The sequence below is a fragment of the Harpia harpyja genome, chromosome 5, assembly GCF_026419915.1.
Source record: "Harpia harpyja isolate bHarHar1 chromosome 5, bHarHar1 primary haplotype, whole genome shotgun sequence".
NCBI lineage: Eukaryota > Metazoa > Chordata > Aves > Accipitriformes > Accipitridae > Harpia > Harpia harpyja.
Window position 1 is genome coordinate 34,384,950 of NC_068944.1, and position 23,112 is coordinate 34,408,061.

Here is a 23,112-nt window from a genome sequence, read left to right on the forward strand (position 1 = left end):
TTATTTACCGCACACCCTTAAAATCCACTCTGAAGAGAAAATTATTGAATGTCCTGGGTTTTCCTATGGTAGTCTTCACTATAATATCCTAACACTGCTGAAATAGTAACAGATTTGTTTTCACAAGGTACTGAAAGACCACTAGGCATTTTGTTTGTTTGTTTGCAGGCAGCAAATTGAAGACAGAATGATTAGAAGCAAAAATTGTCCACTCACATTTGGTGTCAGTCTTTCAGGACAGTTTAATAGTCTTCAAATCTGCAAGTGCTCAGGGCAGAACTGTTTCGCATCAGTCACAAATATGCATGATCAGGAATTTGGAAACAAGCCACTCAGACCTAATGTCAGAAACCCAGGAAATAAGTTGCACATAATACAAAAATGGATTACATTGGTTGCAGTAGCCTCTAAGGAATGGTATCAAAGACAGAAAGAAACCAGTTCTTCAGTCATAATTCATTTGCTTCAAAGATAAGACCATCCTTTCTTTACCAGCAAGGTTATCTCATTTGTACCATTTCATTCCACATCTACAGCAAAAGAGGCATCAACTTCGCAGACAGCTTCATTTTCTCAACAACACTGTTTTACCATCATGGGGTAAAGCCTACCAGAAAGCACTTCTCAGTAAATGAGATCTTGACTGCATCTGTCCAGCTTTAACTTATTAGATGACTCTGGTAAGTGCTGGGAAAACAAAGTGAGAAGATGTAATTGCCATAGGAGAGGGTTCCCCCCAAAAGCTGGGTTATACCTGCTCTGCTTTAATGGTTTAGGTTCTCACAGAAAAGAAACAAAGAAGCACAGATGAACTCTCAGTGACTTTACATCCATCTAACAAGTTTAGGGCAGGACACCAGAAAGTGACAGTGAGCCAGGTAACAGCAGCTCATTGGCTTTAGGTACATAGAAAATCAAAGAGATTGGCCTAGGTTGACAAGATGAACAAATATTGTAAAAAGAAGCACATTTTTTTCCAACATTAATTATTCTGAGTACACTTCTGAAAAAGATATCTTCCTCTGAATCTTGTCTCACATAGCAGTAGTCTGAAATTATACAAGTAGTTATGAGTACTTACCATAGGTTCATATAGCTGCACTAAAGCTTTGTCTGTTTTATTCTCTGACCTATTCATTTTGCTAAATTTTCTTTCTTTTTTTTTTAACGGCATTCTGCATTTTTCACTTAGCTGTCTGTTGCTATATCCAAGATTAGTCCTTAAGAATTATTTTAGGAACACCCTTCCAAACAGAATATTCTCTTTTCCCTTTTCTGAAATCCCTTGCTGGCAATTTTGCTGCCCAGAAGGTATTTCCTTCTTCTTTGCTAATAGATGCAAGGGCTCTGACCATGAATGCCCAGATCCCCTTGGTCTCCCTTATAGCTGTATATCATTAGAACATCCATTCACATGTCTTAATCACTTTCCTGCCTTGTCCCAAGGTTTTTATTTCTTACTGACTGGCAAAAATTTTGAATTATGGCAAATTTACCTGGAAATAACTAAAATAATTCCCATCCTGAGCAATATATTAGTAAGGTCTTGTTTGGCTTTTTTTTTTTTCTTTTTTCTTTTCTTAGCATCTCTGGAATCACTGAAAATTACATGCTGTTATATAAAGAAATCCTAAAATTAGTGACAGTATTGTAACTTCTAAACTGTCAGCAGCCACATCATGAGCAGCTGGTGTGGAAATGGAAACCTGAGAGGGCACTGAGGAGAACAACTGAAACAGGAGCTGCAATTACTACCACCCATTATTACCATTAGAATGTACAATAGGGACATACAGATTTGATTATCTTTATGGTATGGAAAGTCTTGAATACTGATCTTCCTACACCTTGGAAGAGTGAAAATAGCAGAGCACCCTTACTTCCAGGGTATGAATCTCAGTGTCACAAAATTGTCTAATTCAGACCTATTAGCAAACATTTTGGGTTGGGCATTTGGAGTGCAAACTCATCCCAATTGCCCAGGAAATGCTCAGGATCCTGGAATTTTTAGTACATATTCAGGCTGTGGGACTCACCAGGGCTTCGCAGCTTCCAGGAAAGGATACCAGACTTCAGGTGTAGCTTAATTATGTCCAGAGTGTGTAATGGGACTGGTCAAGATGTATCATCTCTCCCCATCTGTCCCACCTTCTCCTTACCTGATGTCCTAGTTTCAACTGGAAGTAAATCAAGATATATCAGGGAAAGAAGAATGTTCTAGCAGGTTGCTGTTCAAGGTAATAAGAGAACAGGAATTGAACATCCCACTTAAACAACAGCATTAAGTACATTTGGGTGGAGAGATTAGGTTGGTATCTTCACATTTAGCATTCCACTTGACATCAAAGCACTTTGGCTAAACTGAACCTGTGGAGTTGCAGTAATGAGCAATCTAGTGCTCAATTCTCAGTTGTCCTGGCACCTAGCTGAAGTCCCTGGGTTCTTCTTTTATATGTAGGAGCATGTAAATAAGGTTGAACTGTAAAGATTTTTTTGTTATTCTTTATTCAGACTTAAACATAGTATACCAATGCCTAATTAGGTTGGGACTCTTTAAGGTGCCATGTTAATTTCTGTATGAATAGGAGGACACAGAAAGAAGACCTCCCAGGATTTTGTGGGGAAAATATGCCTCTTAGGAGGTAGCAAGGTGAGAATTCTTGGACAAAACTAGAATATGTCAAGATGTCTGCTCTTGAGGAATGGCTTTGTGATGACCTGCATTTCTTTCTATCTCCTTAAAAGTCGTGTTTGTTTCCATGGAAACAAAAATAAAGCAGAAACACCAGGTAAATTTGATAGATGGGAAGAAAGCCATTTGTGTAGTAGCTATGTAAAGGCAATAGAAAGAAAGCATCAAGCAAGCAAGGAATTAATTTTATAATGGCAGACAATGATAATTATGACCCCAAAATAATACATCTAATTTATATTTGAATAGAACAGAACAGTTCAGTTGGAAGAGACCTGCAACGAACACCTAGTCCAACCACCTGACCAATTCAGGGCTGACCAAAAGTTGAAGCATGTTTTAAGGGCGTTGTCCAAATGCCTCTTAAACACTGCCAGACTTGGGCATCAACCACCTCTCTAGGAAGCCTGTTCCACTGTTTGACCACCCTCTCGGTGAAGAAATATTTCCTAATGTCCAGTCTGAACCTCCCCTGATGCAGCTTTGAACTGTTCCCACATGTCCTATCACTGGGTACCAGGGAGAAGAAGAGCTCAGCACCTCCCTCTCCACTTCTCCTCCTCAGGAAGCTGTAGAGAGCAATGAGGTCACCTCTTAGCCTCCTTTTCTCCAAACTAGACAAACCCAGAGTCCTTACCTGCTCCTCATAGGACATGCCTTCCAGCCCTTTCACCAGCTTTGTTGTCCTCCTCTGGAAGCATTCAAGGACCTTCACATCCTTCTTAAATTGTGGTGCCCAGAACAATACACAGTACTCAAGGTGAGGCTGCACCAATGCTGAATACAGCGGGATGATCACCTCTTTTGACCGGGTGGTTATACTGTGTTTGATGCAGCCCAGGATGCAATTTGCCCTCTTGGCTTCCAGGGCATGCTGCCGACTTACACTGAGCCTGCTGTCGACCAGCACCCCCAGAGCCCTTTCTGCAGGGCTGATCTCCAGCCACCCCTCCCCCAATTTATACTTGTGTCCCATGTTACCCCGTCCCAGGTGCAGAATCTTACATTTGTTCTTGTTAAATTTCATGCCATTGATGTTTGCCCAATGCTCCAATCTGTCTAGATCCCTCTGCAAGGCATCTCACTGCTCAAGAGAGTCAACAGCACCTCCCAGTTTGGTATCATAAGCAAACTTGCTATAGGTGCATTCAACTCCTGCATCCAGATTATTGATAAAAATATTGAACAGAACTGTCCCTAGAATTGAACCCTGAGGAACACCACTGGTGACTGGCCACCAGTCAGATGTAGCCCCATTCACTACAACCCTTTAAGCTCTGGCCCTTCAGCCTGTTCTTCACCCAGCACACCATGTATTTGCTCATCTCACAGCTGGACAACTTGTTCAGAATGGATGCTGTGGGGGACTTTTTTGTAGGTCAGAGTGCGGTAAACAGTAAATGTGTTATTACAGGCTCCAAACATTTAGATCCAGAACTCTGTGAGCAGCTGAGAGAATCCTAGGGAGAAGAGTAGAGAGGGATCATGTCCAGAAGACAATCCTGCCTAGGGAGAGCAAGAAAAAGCCATTGTGACAACAGGAGTATAAACCATATGTGATTGTGAGTGTTCAGTTCAGTCCAGATCTAGCCAAACTACTCTTAATTATGTAGTTGTAGAGACTAAGGTATCACTTCTTATTCTGCAGTTGTGTTTACTCTCATGTAAACTACTTGCACAGTCATAGCTCAGGAGCTGCATTACTTATTTAGAGATATTATTGTAATATGCCATATAATTGCTTCCATGTCCATTACATTCCTGATCCAGGAGGCAGATCTCATTATACAGGAACTCTGGACTCTTAACGTATGGCCACTGACTTGCTGAACAGGGCTCAGTTCCCTACTAGTTTTGGGTCTATTTTGTCCTAGAGCAAAAGTTTTATTCTGAGCTTCTCATCACCATGAACTACTCTATGCACACCCACACACCCAGTCATTGCTTTGCTGTCCTCCAAGCAGCCATTAGGTCTCACAGATGTCCACTCTCTCTCATTACCATTACAGGAGGTGAAGTGAATGAACCCAAAATTCTCAGAACGAGCAGCACAACAGTGCAGGTCAAAGCTAGTGAAGTGAATACATGGAAAGAATAATACATTATAAAACATCTGAGGGTTCAAGTGTCTGATTCAGCAGCGGCATCTCTCTCTGACATTTTCCTGCAGCACATGGTATCCCAGCACATGTTTCAAAAGATCAGAAAGAGCAGTGTTTATTTTGGTAGATCCCCTTGAGATAGCTGGTAAAGACACGGTAAGTTTATGTCAATGAGCACCATGAGGCCTAAAGTGGGACTCCGACCACACTTGATCCTCTAAAAGGCTCTTGACAACTTTCCCCAGAGGCAGATTTTTATTCCTAGAATTAGTATAAAATTATGCTTTTAGTAAAGCCTAGCTGTTCTGTCAAGTTGCTTCCCTAATGTAGACTGCTGTGCAGCGCTACTGTCTGTTAAATGGCTTTCACACTTGGAGAGGCAGATCTTAACTTCCCTCTTATGTTGGTCTGATAATTTCCAATTTGGCACGTGGAAAATCTATGCACATGGGGTACATGGGTTAGGCTTTTGAAATCAGTTAATCTTTTTTTCTAGCACAAACTTAACATTAACTATAAGTTATAGGCAAGCTGTTGTAGTATTATACAAGGATAAGAGCCCTTCAGATGTTTCTCAACAACTCTAGCAAGTAAGCGATTATCTATCTTTAATTGGTTTATTTTATTAATGAGTAGAAGGGAGCATTTAAATGAAGACATGCCATAAAGCTCTTTTTACATGTTTTTTGTAAAAATTATAGACTTTCCTAGTAGAAGAAATAGTATTTTTTGGTCATCTTTTCTCAGCCAAAAGAAATTATATTGTGTTATAGAATTGATATATTTTACATACTTACTGCTACCCAGGTGGCATCCTCATTTTAGTCTCTATATAAAAACATGTTCTTGCATGCTCTCTGGGTACTAAAAATAGATTTTCATCCTGGATATTGCAACTGACAGTTTTCAAGGGCAAAAATTGTATAACATGTAAGAAATTGCCTATTCTTTGAAAATGAAATGCAATTCTCAGTCAGTGAAGCTGAGACTGAAAAGTAAAATCCTTGGAAAATTATATTTTACAACAGTTTATTTCATTGTTGCATTCTTCAACAACAAAAGTGAAGTTATCAGAGTAATGTCTTATATCTATACAATTTGTTCTCCTTGACAAGTACTTTCCACACCCCTGAAATGCATTTAGCAGTAATTACATTACTTATTCTCAAAGCATTTTTCATTGTCAAATATACTAAAAAAAAGTAAACAATGGTTTCCGGCATTAGCCCTTCTAGCTCAACATTTTAATTGAATTAGGTGATGAACATGCCACTCTGTGTATCTATTTGGCAAAAATCCTTCCTTTGTTTGTACAGCAGAGTTAAGAAGATTGGTAAAAAGTTACCTACCCTGTCTGCCCCAATTCCCATGTTAAACAAAGGAGTAATAGAACCAGAAATATATGCATTTAACAATGAAATGTAATAACAGTCAAGGTACCTATCTAACACTGGGCTTTTAGCTGCTCTGGACATACCTGCCCTTTTGAGTTCCCCAGTTGCTGAAACATAGTCAGATGTAGAAAGGGTCATGGGGCTGGGAGAAGGAAACCAGAAGTGACTGCATGATGGGAGAAAGCAAAGCCAGGTTCCTTTCCCTGAATCCTAAGTGAGTCACACAATTTTACAGTAGGCAGCAAACAAACAAACAAACAACAAATCCTGAAAGCAAATCTGAAAGTTGTGTATCTCATTTTGAGTAAGAACTCTAACAGTGAAGCTGTAACCATGTTCTTCCTTGTTTTTTTTTCCTCCCTCTGGTTCCATCACTCTTGCTTGCTTAGCACAATGACAGCCTCAATAGAAAATGTTCTTTCTTTCATCTAAGAGTAGGTTTAAAGGCATTCCCTAAAGAAATTAGAGATATAAGTTCCAATCTCCCTGAGCAGACACAGGACCTTAATTCAGGTCATCCAATTTGCTGGAAATGTAAATGTTCTTGGCCAGCAGGAAATTATGCAAACAATGTATTGTTTTCTTCAGCTCTGTTTTCAGCTCAACCAGTCCAGAATTACAGATCAGGCCTATCACGAGACTATGCTGTGAAGTTATTTAATCCATGCAGTCCTCATAGGGTTGTATGTGGGGCCAACAGACTGTGAGTTCAGCATTTGTAGTAGTCAAAATTAAAATACTCAAAAATACACCAAGAAGCTTTTATGCAAATAGCATGCAGACACCTAAATGGAATTTTCCTGATTAGTCTCCCTAATGAAAGACAAACAAATGCCAGATGAGGAGCACTGCAAAAAACTAATTGTTCTTTGGAATCACAAGTGCATGTGATTTAACATTCCTGGAATGTCATATGGAACATTGTTTTCCACTACACCAGTGAAAGTTCTAAAAATGAGTTGCTGTAAAGAGTGATTTACCTCCACCTAGTTCAGCAAGTGAACTGTTTGAGTTCACCTCTGTGCATTTCCTTGTAGAATTACTAAATCTGTGTATAATGTCTGGTTTTCTGTATGTTAGATGGGAGAATTATGCACTTCTGAGTGGAAATCACCATAGATTAAACAAAGTGCCACTGCTAGTCAGGAAAGATGGAAGAAAGTGTGTCTGAAATCTCACTTCTTTTCTGAACCTAGGTGCCTACAAAGAACTGGTAGTTGTTTTGCACAACTTGTATTTATAGCTCATAAACCTTTCTGGACTTAGATACTTAGAAGTCATCCCTTTGAGATATACCACACAGATGGTTAAATTGTCCTCCAAAGCAGTTTACAGTCAAGTACTTTTAAACGTTGAATACTGGAATTCTAACCATCAGAACCCTGTATTTTAGTATTTCTAATGAGAAGACAGTGAAAATTCTATTTTAATAAATGTCATCACCTTTTTTATGTATGTTGAACTGCGTGATTAATTGCAATGTTATCTTACTGATCTTAGATGATGTGCTGTCTAAAAGGAATGAAGAGGATGAAGGGAATTGAAAGATCATTTTTTTCAGAATAAAAACACTAATTCTAGTACTTTTTTTTATTCATATGCAGTGAAAGAATGAATACCTGGCTCCATACCTGGTTCCATCAGAAACTTTGCCAGGCTTACCAGTGATCTGCCTATGGTGCAAACCAATAGAAAGATTAAGAGTTCATTTTTGATGTCTTCTGGATATTGCCATTCTTCAGGAATATAGTGATTGGACTGGCATGTCACTTTTCATGAGTGAATAAGCTCACACAGATATTGCCAGATAGCTAAAGAAGCTGGGATTTGTTTTGTTTTGTTTTGTTTTTCTAGAAGTGCACATTTCTTTAGGGGGAGATGCTAATAGTTTAGCTGTGCTTACTATCTGTTAATGAGTCAGTGACCATATATTGCCAGTTTTCAATGCAACAACTAAATAAAATATGATAAATCTTCCCATTAAGTTTTCTGGGTAATGACATATCATTGTTGCTTTGGAAAGGCTATAGGGATGATTCTCTACAGATAACAAGTGGTGCATAATTACAACTGTCATTAATTTTAGGCAAGCACTACTTAGTGCCTAGCTAAGGAGACTACTGCAGGGTCTGCTGCAGGCTCTTGCACAATACCATGCTGAAGTCAAAAGTAGAAACAGGACTGAAAGTTTAGTGAGATGCTGTCAACCCATATGACTCAGATGTGACAATTATCTGGAAAGAGGCAATGAATGGAAGGAATGAATTTCATAAACGCTTGCTCAGGTGTACACTTTTGACAACAATTTTAATGTAAATGTGCCTGGTAATTAGTCACATTATGACAGCATTATATCTTGGTTGTATATATATCAACACCCTTATTTGTAAAATGGGGATTATCTGTCTATGCATACACACAAACACACATATATATGTTCAGCACCTGGTTAATGGTAAGTACGCAGGTTGTGCTCTAGCTAACAACAAAGAACCAGACAATGGAACTTGAGTAAAAGTGATTAAGAAATAATAGAGGTCATAATCTTTAAGAAGGGAAGAAGTAATAACAGGAAAATGAAAAACAATAGATTTCAGGAAGGCAGACTTCAATAAACTTGGAAAACTGGCATCCTCTGTGTTGAAAATTAATTCAAAGGGAAAAAGAGAACTGGCAGGTTCTTACAGAAATGATAGTAAGGTCACAAGTGCACACTATCCCAATGTAGAAGAAAAATAGAAAGTAGATAGGAGATGAACTGGACTAAATCATGAGCTCTTCTTTGACTTCAAAGAAAGAACATATTCTAGAAGTAAGATACAGGGAGCAGAAAGGTTACAGTCAAATGTGAATGTGCAGCATGAGAATATAGAGAAAAAATAAAGTACTTGGATGTTCGTGATCATAAAATAGTGGGAATAGTTAGTGGGAATGGTATGCTATCTACAGGTGATACCAAGGAAGTTTAATGATCTTTTTTACATTAATCCTTAATAAAATGGTCAGTTTTGATCAATTGACTCATAGAATGAATTCCCACAATAAAAGGGTAAGAGCTCAGCTTTCAGTAAAGACTATATAGCATACTGGGTGCATAGGTAACGTGCTTTCAAATCAAGCAGGCTAGAAGAATTTCATCCTAGGGTATGTAAGAAATAGCTTCTGAGTTCTCAGAATCCTTATGGGTTATCTTTGAGAACTCACATAGATCAGGCACCAGGAGAATGGAAGAGCATTTCCTTCTTTATTTGAAAAGAGGAAAAGGAGGAAATATAGGCCAGCCAACATTCAGTACTACTACAAATGATCAAAAAACTATTTTTAAGTCCTTGGAAGAGAACAAGGAAATGAATAGCAACCAAAATGGATTTGTCAACAACAACATATGTCAAACCAATTTAATTTCTTTCTGTGACAGAGCAGCAGACCTTATGGACAGGGAATAGCCAGTAGATGTCATATATCTTGAATTTAGTAGAGCTCTTGACACAGTTTCATGATGTCATTATAAGCAAGCCATTTGGTCTACTGAAAAAAATTATTGGAAAACTGTTCTTAGAGAATCACAGAATCAGAAAATCACAGAATCACTGAGGTTGGAAGGGACTTCTTGAGATCACCTTGGCCCCTCCCCATGCTCCTCCCCTGCCACCCCCACTCCATGCTCAAGTAGCATCAGCTAGAACAGCTTGCCCAGGACCATGTCCAGTCAAATTTTGAGTATCTCCAGAGACAGAGAGTATACAACCTCCCTGGGAAACCTTTTCCAGGGTCTGATCTCCCTCACAGTAAAAAAAAGGTTTTTCTTTTGTTCAGATGGAGTTTCATGCCTTCTAAACTGTACCCATTGCCTCTTGTCCTGTCAATGAGAGCTACTGAGAAGAGTCTGGTTCCCTCTTCTTCATTCTCTCCCATCAGATCTATAAACACATTGATAAGTGTCGTGGTTTAACCCCAGCCAGCAACTAAACACCACGCAGCCACTCACTCATTCCCCCCCCCCCCAGTGGGATGGGGGAGAAAATCGGGAAAAGAAGCAAAACCCATGGGTTGAGATAAGAACGGTTTAATAGAACAGAAAAGAAGAAACTAATAATGATAATGATAACACTAATAAAATGACAACAGCAATAATGAAAGGCTTGGAATGTACAAATGATGCGCAGTGCAATTGCTCACCACCCGCCGACCGACACCCAGCCAGTCCCCCGAGCGGCGATTCCCCGCCCCCCCACTTCCCCGTTCCTATACTAGATGGGACGTCACATGGTATGGAATACCCCATTGGCCAGTTTGGGTCAGGTGCCCTGGCTGTGTCCTGTGCCAACTTCTTGTGCCCCTCCAGCTTTCTCGCTGGCTGGGCATGAGAAGCTGAAAAATCCTTGACTTTAGTCTAAACACTACTGAGCAACAACTGAAAACATCCGTGTTATCAACATTCTTTGCATACTGAACTCAAAACATAGCACTGTACCAGCTACTAGGAAGACAGTTAACTCTATCCCAGCTGAAACCAGGACAGTATCCACCCCTTATTCTATACCATTGACGTCATGCTCAGTTCCCATACCTTTAGTTACATCCTGGTCAATCATCATCACCTTTCCATCCCTTTAAGACATATGAACAATGATATATATATATATATATATGTATACACACACAGAGATATCATTCCTTTAGTTCATGGGTCATGTTCATAAAATGTTCATTGAGTTCATTTAGTTTCCGACTCTGGGCTACATCTGTCACACCAGTCTTTCTGGGCAGGAGGGATGGTGCAAAGTCCTCTCAGTCGGTAGAGCAGAACTGGGCTTCAGTGCGGTGTGACAAGCAGGTGACATTTGGTGCAGCGGGAGGATGGTGTGCACCGTTGGATTGTTGCATGCTGGAGTCAGTTCTGGTTCCATCACTACTGCGCTTTGCTCAGTTTTATCACAGTTCTTTTCTTGCTTCATCTAAGTGATTCTTACTATAGTACTATGGATATAGCATATAACAATTATAGTAAGGATAACATACAGTAGCAGAGTTATATAGCAACTAATATACAATTTAATTCTGGCTATTCTCACCTAAAATTAAATCCTTTTGAGGCACACATTGGACTTCCCCATCTTTTCGCATCACCCACCAAGTGCACCCAGGCCCTTGAGCAAAAGCAATCCCACGAATGGGTTTACCTTTGCCTGAGGCAGGAGTAACCCAGACTGTCTTCCCTAACATATTTTTTATGTGCACTGCAGGGACTTTATCCCCTTCTACAGTATGTAAAAATTCTGACCGGGCAGGGCCACCCTGATTGGCAGATCCTCTGGTGTTGACTAACCAGGTGGCTTTTGCTAAATGTGTATCCCAATGTTTGAAAGTTCCACCCCCCCATTGCTCTCAATGTAGTCTTTAACAGTCCATTATATCGCTCAATTTTCCCAGAGGCTGGTGCATGATAGGGGATATGATACACCCACTCAATGCCATGCTCTTTGGCCCAGGTGTCTATGAGGTTGTTTCGGAAATGAGTCCCGTTGTCTGACTCAATTCGTTCTGGGGTGCCATGTCGCCACAAGACTTGCTTTTCAAGGCCCAGGATAGTGTTCCAGGCAGTGGCATGGGGTACAGAATATGTTTCCAGCCATCCAGTGGTTGCTTCCACCATCGTGAGCACATAGCGCTTGCCTTGGCGAGTTTGTGGGAGTGTGATATAGTCAATCTGCCAGGCTTCTCCATATTTATATTTCAGCCATCGCCCTCCATACCACAGGGGCTTTAACCGCTTGGCTTGCTTAATTGCAGCACATGTTTCACATTCATGGATAACCTGTGTAATAGTGTCCATGGTCAAGTCCACCCCTCGATCACGAGCCCATCTATATGTTGCATCTCTTCCCTCATGGCCTGAAGCATCATGGGCCCACCGAGCCATAAATAGTTCACCCTTATGTTGCCAGTCCAGGTCCACCTGAGCCACTTCAATCTTGGCAGCCTGATCCACCTGTTGGTTGTTTTGATGTTCTTCAGTGGCCCAACTCCTGGGTATGTGAGCATCTACATGACGTACTTTTACAACCAGATTCTCTAGCCGGGATGCAATATCTTGCCACAGTGCGGCAGCCCAAATGGGTTTACCTCTGCGCTGCCAGTTGCTCTGCTTCCATTGCTGTAGCCACCCCCACAGGGCATTTGCCACCATCCATGAGTCAGTATAGAGATAGAGCACTGGCCACTTTTCTCTTTCAGCAATATCTAATGCTAGCTGGATGGCTTTCACCTCTGCAAACTGACTCGATTCACCTTCTCCTTCAGCAGTTTCTGCAACTTGTCGTGTAGGACTCCATACGGCAGCTTTCCACCTCCGATGCTTTCCCACAATGCGACAGGATCCGTCAGTGAACAGGGCATATTGCCTCTCATTTTCTGGCAGTTTATTATACAGCAGGGCTTCTTCAGCACGTGCCACCTCCTCCTCTGGCAACATTCCAAAATCTTTGCCTTCTGGCCAGTCCGTGATCACTTCCAAAATTCCTGGGCGACTGGGGTTTCCTATGCAAGCCCGTTGTGTGATCAGTGCGGCCCACTTACTCCACGTGGCATCAGTCGCGTGATGTGTAGAGGAGACCCTCCCTTTGAACATCTAGCCCAGCACTGGCAGTCAGGGTGCTAAGAGGAGCTGTGTTTGAGCACCAACCACTTCTGAGGCAGCTTGAACTCCTTCACATGCTGCCAATATCTCTTTTTCAGTTGGAGTATAGAGAGCCTCGGATCCTCAATATCCTCGACTCCAAAACCCCAGGGGACGACCTCAGGTCTCCCTGGGTGCTTTCTGCCAGAGGCTCCAGGTAGGGCCATTCTCCCCGGCTGCAGTATAGAGCACATTTTTAACATCTTGTCCTGCCTGGACTGGTCCAAGGGCTACTGCATGAACAATCTCCCTTTTAATTTGTTCAAAGGCTTGTTGTTGCTCAGGCCCCCATTTAAAATCATTCTTCTTCCGGGTCACTTGATAGAAAGGGCTTACAATCAGACTGTAATTTGGAATATGCATTCTCCAAAAACCCACAACACCTAAGAAAGCCTGTGTTTCCTTTTTATTAGTTGGTGGAGACATAGCTGCTATTTTGTTGATCACATCCATTGGGATCTGACGACGTCCATCTTGCCATTTTATTCCTAAAAACTGGATCTCCTGTGCAGGTCCCTTGACCTTACTTTCTTTTATGGCAAAACTGGCTTTCGGGAGGATTTGGATTATTTTCTTCCCTTTCTCAAAGATTTCTTCTGCCATGTTGCCCCATACGATGATGTCATCAATGTATTGCAGGTGTTCCGGAGCTTCACCTTTTTCCAGTGCAGTCTGGATTAGTCCATGGCAAATGGTGGGGCTGTGTTTCCACCCCTGGGGCAATCGATTCCAAGTGTACTGGACACCCCTCCAAGTAAAGGTAAATTGTGGACAACACTCTGTTGCCAGAGGGATTGAGAAAAACACATTAGCAATGTCAATTGTAGCATACCGCTTGGTTGCCTTTGACTCTAGTTCGTATTGAAGTTCTAGCATATCTGGAACGGCAGCACTCAGCGGTGGCGTAACTTCATTCAGGCGACAATAGTCAACTGTTAGTCTCCACTCCCCATTAGACTTTCGCACTGGCCATATGGGACTCTTAAAGGGTGAGCGAGTTTTGCTGATCACTCCTTGGCTCTCCAGTTGGCGAATCAACTTGTGGATGGGAATCAGAGAGTCTCGGTTGGTGCGATATTGCCACCGGTGCACCACCGTGGTAGCAATTGGCACTTGTTGTTCTTCAACCCTCAGCAACCCCACAATCGAAGGGTCTTGAGAGAGACCAAGCAGGGTAGACAGCTGTTCCGTGCCCTCCGCCTCCAAGGCTACTATACCAAAAGCCCATCGATACCCCTTTGGGTCCTTAAAATACCCTCTCCTGAGATAGTCTATGCCAAGGATGCACGGAGCCTCCGGACCAGTCACAATGGGGTGTTTCTGCCATTCATTCCCAGTTAGGCTTACTTCAGCTTCCAATACAGTTAACTCTTGGGATCCCCCTGTCACACCAGAAATACAAAAGGGTTCTGCCCCTTTATAACTTGATGGCATTAGAGTACACTGTGCGCCGGTGTTTACTAGAGCCTTATACTCCTGTGGGTCTAACGTGCCAGGCCATTGAATCCACACAGTCCAATAGACCCGGTTATCCCTTTCCTCCACCTGGCTGGAGGCTGGGCCCCTCTAATTCTGGCCAGAGTATCCAGTATTCACTTCTTGTAAAATTGGCTCAGAAATCCCTTCAAGAGGATCAGAAATAAGATCAGCCCTTCTACTCTGTTTGGAAACTGGAGCGGCATTTTTCCTAGTAGAATCCTCTTTTGTGGTGGTTTTTCCTTGCAGCTCACAAACCTGTGCATTTAGGACCGAGGTAGGTTTTCCATCCCATTTCCTCATGTCCTCTCCATGATCACATAGGTAAAACCACAGGGCACCTCGCAGTGTGTACGTTCTATATTCTCTCTCTTGGGCAGAGGAGCGCTCACTCCTAATAGCTGAGACATTGGTCCTTACAGGTGGGCAATAGGACATCTCCTCTTTGAATTGCTGGAAATCCTCGGACAGCTTCTCCACAGCCAACATGCAGGCTTGTAGGGAGGAGGAGAGATTTTCTTCGTATTGATGGAGTTGGTGAGCCACTTCATCCACTGTCGGTGCCTCTTCGTCTTTCCAGGTCATCATTGCCAGTGAGTTGGCATAGGACGATGGTGCGCTCCGTACAAACTTCTGCCACATGGGTCGTGTGCATTGGACTTCGTCTGGATCTTTGGGTAATTGTGGGTTGTCCAGGTCATGATGAATCATCTCTAGCACAGCTAATTTCCTCAGATATTGGATACCTCTTTCCATGGTTGTCCACTTGCTTGATTGACATATAACATCTTCCTTAAAGGGGTACCTTTCCTTCACACTTCACAGGAGTCACCTCCAGAGGCTGATGGCTTGTGTTCCTTTTCCAATTACCTTGTCAATGCCACCTTCCCTGGCAAGCGATCCCAGCTGCTTGGCTTCCCTACCTTCTAATTCCAAGCTATTAGCCCCATTGTCCCAGCATCGGAGGAGCCAGGTGATAATATGCTCACCTATACGGCGGCCAAAATCTTTTCGCATATCCCGCAGCTCACTCAAGGATAGGGACCGGGTTATTACCTCTGGTTCTGCCTCTTCCTCCTGTTCCCGTGATGACTCTGGTTCACCTTCATCCTTCGCTAAGCGAACTGATTTTTTTGTATATTTCTTTTTCTGTACGGGGGCAATTGATACTGGTGCAGGTTGGTCTGCTGGTTCAGTTGCAGTACCGCTCGCCGGGTCTTGGATAACCGCAGTGTCTGTTGCCAAGGTTTGGGTAGCTGCTGTGCTCATTGCTGAGGCTGGAGGGGCTGCAGTGCCTGTCGCTGAGGTTTGGGTAGCCACAGTGCTCGTCGCCGGGGCTGGAGGGGCCGCAGTGCCCGTTGCCGAGGTTTGAGTGACCACAGTGCTCATCGTTTTGTTGTTAGGTCCAGAGACCTTCTCTTCCCCTTGAGGGTGCTGAGTGGTGTTGAACAGGGCTCAATAGGCATGGGCCAGGCCTCAGCACGTTGCAGTAATTTGTATCTCTCTGGAGCTGCCGGGGTGACAGCATACCTTTTCCAAATATTTTACTAGTTCTTCTGGATTCTGCACTTGTTCAGGGGTGAATTTCCAAAACATTGGAGGTGCCTACTTTTCTAGGTACTTGCCCATACTACCCCACACACCCTGCCACTCATAATTATCCAGCCTTGGGGCAGATCTCTGGGTGATTTTCTTAAATAGTTGTTTAACCTTAAATGAGAGCTGAACCACATTCAGAAGCATGCTAATTCCTAGCAGTAGGGCTAGGACCATGCTGGTCCCAACATCCCAAGAGTATTCAAATTTTTCAAAATTCTCAAACACCATTGTAACTGGACTGAAGGAGAAAGGAGAGGGGAAGAAAGGTACCCCACCCATAGACTGGTTTTCCAAGGAGGAAAGGTAAATGGTATAATTATTAATAGTTTCCCACAGATGGCTCCCACAGTATAAAGGTGACAATGCTGAGTGCAAGTACCGGATTAATCCCACAGCCGACGACTTTATCATACCATAAACCAGTGTTATACAATACATCAAAGCGAAAACCTTAATCCACCTCCCACGGATAATAAGCAGCAGAAGAGGGACTACATACAGCAAGCGAGGTGATACATAACAGAACTTTAAAAACCAGAGCAACAACTCTAAGAACACATAAATTAACATAATGACCAGTGACTATTAGACCAAAATAATGAATGCTTATAACAAATTTTTTTTAACAAGCTCTGGTCAGGTTTGTCGTTATCTCAACCCTTCGTGCCCCACGTTGGGCGCCAAAAAGGACTGTCGTGGTTTAATCCCAGCCAGCAACTAAACACTATGCAGCCACTCACTCATTCCCCCCCCCACCCACCCAGTGGGATGGGGGAGAAAATTGGGAAAAGAAGCAAAACCTGTGGGTTGAGATAAGAACGGTTTAATAGAACAGAAAAGAAGAAACTAATAATGATAATGATAACACTAATAAAATGACAACAGTAATAATGAAAGGATTGGAATGTACAAATGATGCGCAGTGCAATTGCTCACCACCCGCCGACCGACACCCAGGTAGTCCCCCGAGCGGTGATTCCTCACCCCCCCACTTCCCCGTTCCTATACTCGATGGGACGTCACATGGTATGGAATACACCGTTGGCCACTTTGGGTCAGGTGCCCTGGCTCTGTCCTGTGCCAACTTCTTGTGCCCCTCCAGCTTTCTCACTGGCTGGGCATGAGAAGCTGAAAAATCCTTGACTTTAGTCTAAACACTACTGAGCAACAACTGAAAACATCCGTGTTATCAACATTCTTCGCATACTGAACTCAAAACATAGCACTGTACCAGCTACTAGGAAGACAGTTAACTCTATCCCAGCTGAAACCAGGACAATAAGCTACCCCTGAGCCTTCTCTAATCTGGGCTGTAAAAACAACATGAAAGAAGCTCCAGCCCCTTTACCATCTTTGCGATCCTTTCCCAGAGTCCCTTGAGTAGGTCCCTGTCTTTCCTGTACTGGGGAGCCCAGAACTGGACACAGCACTCCAGATGTGGCCTTATCAGTGCAAAGCAGAGAAAGGATCACCTGTTTCAATGCTCTGCCAAATGCATTCCAGGAGGGTGTTGGCCGTCTTTCCCATGAAGGCTCCTTGCTGGCTCGTGGTCATCTTGGTGACTACCAGGAGCCCAAGGTCCTTTTCAGCAAAGCTGCTTTCCAGCCAGTCAGCATGTATTAGTGCATAGGGTTATTCCTCCACAGATGCAGGACTTTGCATTTCCTCTTTTTGAACTTCATGAGATTCTTCTCTGCCCAATTTCCAGCTTGTCAAGGTCTCTCTGAATGGCTTAACAAGCTTCTGGTATATCAGCCACCCCTCCCAGGTTTATATCACCTGCAAACTTGATGATGGTGCAGTCTGTCCCATTGTCCAGGTCATTAACAAAGAGGTCCAACAGTATTTGACCCCAGTATTGACCCCTGGGATACACCTCTGGTTACTGGACTCCAGCTGGACTTTGTGCTGCTGTTTACAACACTCTGGGTCCAGATGGGTTTTAGCTTCTCTCTTCCATTCAGGTCTGACTTACCAACTTTCCTTCTGGCTAACAGCAAGATCACAAGAAAAAGAAGGAACATTCATAGAAACCCTTCATAAAGTGCCTTTAGTAGCATGTTCTCTTCTTCTGCAATAAAGTGAGAATTGTATCATTAGCACTAAAATAGCCTTAGAAAAATACTTTTCACTTCATATTCAAATTTCACATTCATTTTCACTTTTTCATAATGAAATTATGATTTACCATATGTGAAAAACCAACAGTAAAAGACCTACACTAGGGATTTCTAGAGAAATTGAAAAAGTCTTCAAGACCCCTGTGAACATGGAGTAGAGATTGCATATTGTCTTTATTTCTGCTTCCTGTCATTTTTGTTCGTAATTCTGACACTTAGTTTCTCATCTACCTACCTGTAGCCAGGTTAATTTTCTCTAAAATGTTAGTATAATTTCAAAAGCCTGTGGGTTAAGATAGGAACCAGAGAGCTAGGTCCTATAAAACACACCAGGGCATGCCTAGCAATGTTGTGTCCTATTTCGGTATATGGGTCATCTGGGAAATCTTTGGTTTGGGAACAGCGGTGTTTCAGGATCAGTGTTCAAGCTTGAATGGCTCTGTGCAGAACTGAAAAGCTGTATGTATTCTACACTGAGTGCAAATTCCTAATGGTAGTCTTAAGGGTGTCTGACAGGGATTAATTCATTATTTCAAGGGTTTTTATTTCAATGATGTGCTATTAGGTTACTTTAAATGGTTGGCTGTTTTGTTTTAATTATTACTCAGATCAATATGTTAAAGGTATAAATACAAACTCAGGACGTTTTCATGTTGTTACAAGGCTTTTGCCTGAGTTTCTCAGATTTTGTCTCTACAAGGAATCACACACAACCAAATTCACATCGCAGAATAAATCTCAGTTAAGGGGAAGGAAGGAAGAAAGAAACAGGCAGAACAGTAGTTGAGGCAAACTTTACTGTCCTTATGTGCAAGACTGAAGGAGTTAATGTCTCAAACATTGTGGTGGGGCAAGTTCTGCTTAATGGCGCACTCTGCCCACCAACGAACCCTGCACAGCAACGAACCGCAGGCGGGGAGGCCGTGCCATGCCGGAGAACGCGCAGTTCCCTGTTCTGACAGGCTGAGCAGGGCAGCTCCCCGGGTACAGCCAGGGGTCAAAGAACCTGCAGGGAGGGAGAAGTTACTACCCAAACTACCCCCAAGCCCAAAGGCCCATTTCCCAAAGGTTCTGGAAGCACAAACCGCGCATGACACCTAATTAGCCTAATGAGTTCGAGGGCCCACCCAAAGAAGGAGCGAGGAGATTATAAAAGGGCACAAACTGAAGCTCCGTGTGCGCACACCCTCCGGAACTGGACCCTTAGGCTGGCTGGACCAACACTGGACCCAGGACTGGTGAAATCCTTCTCTTCTTTCTCTTTCTCTCTCTCTTTTTCTTCTGTAATCCCTACACCTCATCCCTTTAGACGTTAACCGTTGACCAAGACTGGGACTAGGAGTGGATCCAGCCGCCCCTAGGCTCCTCTCTGAGAGGGAGTCTAGAAAGCAAGGGGGTCCACTCTGAACCTCATGACTCAAGGGGAGGGCTCTCATTGTCTTCCTTGAACTGATCCCCAAATAAGCAAGGCCTGTAGTATATGTTTGGTGACGTATGGTTAGGACATGTTACACAGTTTACTGATGTAGTTTCATGCCAATTCTTGTTGTGAGTGAATAAAAGTTAAGTTTTGTGAGTTAAAGGATCCCTGGTGTTATTTCACCCTAATCCTGACCTGGGAATTGGCAGACATGAGTCATCGTCCTGAGAAATTGGGATGTGACACCTTATCAGTTTTATTTCTGTACAATTCCATTGCCTATAAAAATTGAGTCTGCATGCACTTTAGACAGCACTTAATTCTCCTCTTACCCAATGTGTATTCAAAAGTACTTTGTGAGATTTTCCATTCCACTGTGCACAGTCCTATCATATATTTACAGATGCTTCCTCCCATCTCCCTTTTATTCTACAAAATGAGTATGTGTTCAGACTATCCAAAGCAAAAACTTTTTACCCAGATAGAATTACAAAAACAATTTCTTTGGACTATGCTGACAAAGCATTATTAATGTCCAGGGATTTAAATGATTCATTTTTGTGGTACAAATAAAACTGCTGAAAAGTGACTTTTTATTCCACCACCTTTGTCACATGCGTCCCACCCAGCCCAGAAGCAGTTCCAAATCTACTCCAACGCACATATAAGTTTATTAGAAGTGTATTGGGAATAAGTGCAGCTTGATTTTTTGGGGCCAAATGCACTTTCTCTGTTAGAAGATGTAATTTTATTGAAAATAGAGATAACACACTTGCTTAGAGACTAGGAGAATTTAGGATGAAGATGTGCAGGTCAAGTTTCTAAAAGCTTTTATTGGCAAAATGTTTCTTAGAACCATTTGCAGACATTACTTGAGCACTTGGTTATCTGTATGTCATTGAAAATTAATGGAAACTAAGAGTCAAAGGACAACAATGAACTGAAAATATCACTTACATCAGTTTCTAAAGTTTTATCTTTCTTCTTCATCTGTCATTTTAAAAATGTAGTTTGGAGATGATAGGGATTCTTCTTGATTATCAAAGGTAAGAACAGGACAAAGTACATTTTGAAGTGAATCTTAAAAAAAGCATCATTGTTCCCTCTCTGCTTAAGTGCTATAGTGTTCTCAGTATTTAATAGGCTGTATGAAAAAAATAGGTTTGAATCCTGTTTAGCATCAGATCACAACACAATATCAAATGTCAAATTTCTAAACAATGCTGTTACATTTCACAAATTCTATGTTTTACTCCTTTTCTTATTCCCTAGATTTATAAATTACCTTTTCCCATAAGAGGCACTTTCTTTTGAGAGTGACATTGATGTCATCCAATTATGCTTCATTGGAATGAATAATGATTCAACTCTAAGATTAGAATTGAAAAATGTTCAGTTTCAAGATTTACTTTATTCCCATTGTACTAGAGGAAGACTAGACAAGGGAAAAAGGTTATGTACACTTATACTTTTGTTTTGTTTTCTCAAATGCTGAATATTTTCAAACAGAAATAATCAGATGCTACAAAGTAACATAAATATTTCATGAAAATGTACCACCTCTAGGAGATGTGTACATGCTCTGGGGAAGTCACAACTGAATAAAGCATTGACATTAAATTCCAGACATATGCTAATAACATCCCAATAAACTCAAGCACTCAGTTCACTCAGAGCAGAGATAAAACAAATGACACAAACAAGATACGCTGAATACCTTGTTTCTCAGACATGTTGTATGCAAAGATGCATGGTTTTTGAAAGCATGCCACAAAAATTAGTTGTTTTTGCCTACAGGTTTCACAAATGGCCAACTCTTCCCATAACCTATACCCCCCCACCCCTTTCAGATTCATTCCTACCTTTGAGACAGATCATTTCCAGATTTTATTTATTTCTGTGTACCATTTGAGGAAAAGTGTGTCTTAAGTACCTCTGTGCATGTAAAAGCAGCCCAGCTGTTTCCATCTGGCACTAAAAAGGTGTTTATTGCAAAAAGAGATCTAGCACTGTGCAGAATATTCAACACTATTTAACAGTTTGCACTGAGAATAAAACTATACAGTTCAGTGGCTGCCCACAGAAATACCAGAATCAGGTTTAAAAAGTGCTTACTTAACTTAAGGACCCAGTATGGTGTATTAAGTTAGAACTCGGCTAGGGCAGTTGTCTGCTAAGAAGCGAGGCTAAGTACTGCACACATACTTCTAAAGTGCTGATAAGTTTTCAAAGCCCTGTATTTCTGACTTACGTATCTCTATTTGAAAGTCTTTGACTCTTGACAGAATACTGTGCCATGTAGGCATTGCCTAGATTTTCAAGACAGTATTGTCTTTGATATCATATTGCTTTTCTGATGATGCAAGTCATTGAGACTGAATTCAAAGTTACCAAGATTATTGACACCATGGAAGGCCTTCCACAAGCTCCTAGTTATTTTCAGAAAACTGTTTCTCAAACGAGGAAAGCAATAAGTAATAACATGAATGGATTTTTATTAAAAAGTGGGCAGATCTGTGAACATGCATGAGTCAGACTGTAAACCGTGTAATAGTTGTAACTAAATGCATAACTACAGTTGAACCTTACTGACCTATCAGACATTGTTGTGTGTTCACCAAACAAATCGCTATTGACTAACTGAATGTCTGTAGTGGTCAGACAGATTGATTAAGTTTATAGAGATTTTGGCTGATGTTTTGCTATGAGTCTAACAGCATGATTTTGTAGGATTTCATTCTTATTTTATTAAATACAGGGTATTTTCAGCTTTCAGAGCTCATGCAGCATACATATTAAACTTATAAGGAAAATGTGTGGATAGGAAAAAATCCCTTTATACTGATTATTTCAGTTTCTGATGATTGAGGTCTGCTGTTGTTTTTGTACTAGTCATTTTTCTAGGGTCCTATTTCTCCCTTCCATTTGTATCATCAAACATAACCTTCATATCCTTCCCTTCTATTACACTTTACTGACTAGCATTGCCCCTCAATGCATGGTTTGTCACAAAATTAAGATTTCTTAAATAAAGAGATGCATTAAAGACAAAAATACAGGTAGTTCTTTGCATTTATTACTAGGCTAACCCAAGTAGTGTATCTGCTATTTCATACAGAAAAGAAGCCAATTTTCCTGCTAAATCGAAGGGGAAAGATCAATCTGCTGGAAACGGCTACAAAATGCTAGTTTTTCCCTAAAATAACTGCTAATGGCTGCTGCTGTGTTTTCCATTCACAATGGGCAAACATGTACTTACAGGCTAGATTACTGCTATTTTAGATCAAATGAAACAACAAAGAAAGACTGAATACATTTGTAAGGAAAATGCCTCCAAGTGTACCTGGGCAGATTGTCTTAGCTGCATTGTGCAAGTATTAACAGTGAGAATAAACCTGGGGGGTTTTTTGAGAAATTGCTATGAGGTGGTTGTTTTTTTTTTTTCTTGAATGGTGACATTGCTCTGCTTTTTATCAGCTTGCCTTAGAGAGGGGAAATGAAAGAAAGAGAGGGAGAGTGGATAATTATCTTTCAAAAAAACCCTCCCCTGAAATACTCCTTCAGTCTTGGATATGAGAAGTGGTTTATCTAAAGGAATGCTTCATTTTGATCCAAATTTTTAAAAGTATA